The sequence below is a fragment of the Panthera onca genome, chromosome A3 (assembly GCF_046562875.1).
Source record: "Panthera onca isolate mPanOnc1 chromosome A3, mPanOnc1 haplotype 2, whole genome shotgun sequence".
NCBI lineage: Eukaryota > Metazoa > Chordata > Mammalia > Carnivora > Felidae > Panthera > Panthera onca.
The window spans coordinates 131442556-131444411 of record NC_138341.1 but is presented as its reverse complement, the minus strand read 5'-3'; the positions used below and the strand labels follow the sequence as shown (position 1 = coordinate 131444411).

The following is a 1856-nucleotide window of genomic DNA, read 5'->3' as shown; positions in this document are numbered from 1 at the left end:
TGCGCCCCCCGCCCGCGCCGGGCCCAGGGGCGCCGCGCGCCCCCTCCGGAGTCCCCCCGAGGCGCCCTCGAGTCTCCCGTGCTCGTTAGCTCGCCCCCCTCCCCGGATGACCCCCGCCCCGCCCGGCCCGGCCCCCGCTCCGGCTCTCTGTTCCGCTCCTCTAGGGCGCCCCCTCCCCACCCGGCTACGGAGCGATCCCGGCAGTGAGGAGGTGCCGGGCGAGCCCCCGGTGTGTACAGTGTTTTACCATCACATTCACTCTCGGGGACTGACGGGAGGGCTTGGGGGCGGGGGAGTCCCCCCTTCTCCGGCCCGGGCCGGGGGGCCGGCCGGAGAGAGCCGGGGGCTGCGTGCGTGCGTGGGTGGGTGGGTGGGGGGCTGTTCCGGAAAAGTTGGGTGGCTCCGCCGGGCGGCTCTCCGGGTTTGCCGGCTTGGCCGTGGGGGGCGGGCGGAGGTGAGGGGGCCGGCGCAGAGCCCCCCGCGATGGCCCCGAGGGGGGGCCGGGGCAACTTGGGAACAGCCAAAACAATGCGTCCTAACAGGCGTCCCCCGCAAACAATGGCCGGGACCGTCCACACGGGCCGGGCGGAGGGCGCGTCTACAGGGGCCGAGGGAGGGGCTTGGCGTCGCCGCAGACCCCGACGCACACCCCAACGAGCCCCCGGGCGCCCCCAAATCCGTCCCCGGGATTCCCGGTCTCCTGCCCATCCCTGAGTAGGCGGTGCACGGGCTGCGATTGCTGGATGTGTGTGATAAGGTGGTGTTGTTGTTGTTTTTTTTTTTTCTCTTTAATTTTAAAGATTTTTTGAAACTTTTAAAATAGCCATTAAACGCTTAAAGAATATCTTTATAACTTAATTCTACTTGGAGTCCCAAAGCCAGCTGGAAGCAGAACTAGTAACTCTAAAGGGCAGGAAGGATTGAAATGTTCGCCTATAAGTGTTTCTTTCTTTCTTTCTTTTTTTTTTAAAAGGGAAGTTTCTGCCAGGAGGCGCTGAGTGGCGAAACCGCGCAGTTTCAGATGTAGAGCCCTCTTCTCTCTAGCTTTGGCCCCAAAATGCGAGCTGCACGGGATGGGGAGGGGAGACGAGGGCGCTGCTGGGGGCCCCTGGAGGCCGGATTTGGGGCGGCCTGAGCGGTCCTGCCCGGATGGGGGCCAGACCTGCAGGCCGGTACCTGCGCCCCGGGGATCGGGACAGACGTCCAGGTCCCGGGTTGGAACCCGCATTTTGGGATTGAGGGAAGGGCCACCGAGGACGGGAAGTAGCATTCTTGGGCGGGTGGGATGGGGGTGGGGTGGGGTGGGCAGGCGGGGACTTTTCCTAAAGGTTTAGTTACAGGAACAGGAAAGAGCCATCAGTGGCCACTTCTGGGACCCCAGTGGCCTGCTTACACAGGGAGTAGCAGAAACTTTATTTTTTCTCTTTTTTTGTTTCCCCAAGAAAAGAATAGTCGCTTTGGAGTTTAAGGCTTTGCTGTGTTCCTCTTTGAAATTCCTTGAGCCTCAGTTTATCTTTCTGAATCAGCCTATAGGGCTTGAAGCGCTGGCTTGAGCATTCCTAAACGTGTATTAAATGCAGGGCTGTTGTTGCAGTGGTCCTTGGGCCAGTTTGGGGTCCTGTGGTATTGACTACTACGTGCTACATACTAGCTGGTTTCCTCGCTTTCTAGATCATTTGGAACCATTAAGCTGTATGTTTTAAGAAGCCTAGGTCTGATTTAGTTCAGGTTGATTCAATTATGTCTTCATCGCTTTTGAGTTGGTTGAATGAGTTGACATGAGATTAAGCCCAACAAAAGAAAAGGCAGGGTAGCAACAGCTGCCGGCCAGGCCTGGCGACTAGGTAGGGGTCTTG

At 59.3% G+C, this 1856-nt stretch overlaps 1 protein-coding gene across 9 annotated transcripts in view; it reads left to right on the top strand.

Annotated features, from left to right (window-relative positions):
* ZNF217 (zinc finger protein 217) overlaps nucleotides 1–1856 on the top strand; it is a 38214-nt gene that overhangs the window by 14585 nt on the left and 21773 nt on the right. The window contains exon 1 of one of the 9 annotated variants that reach the window (XM_060620628.3): nucleotides 110–229. The exons of 7 other annotated variants lie outside the window; for them this stretch is intronic. The gene's annotated coding sequence lies outside the window, so the exon portion shown is untranslated. Of the gene's footprint in view, nucleotides 1–109; nucleotides 230–406; nucleotides 758–1856 lie in introns of those variants that run through there. One more of the 9 variants, XM_060620609.3, reaches the window with a different exon arrangement.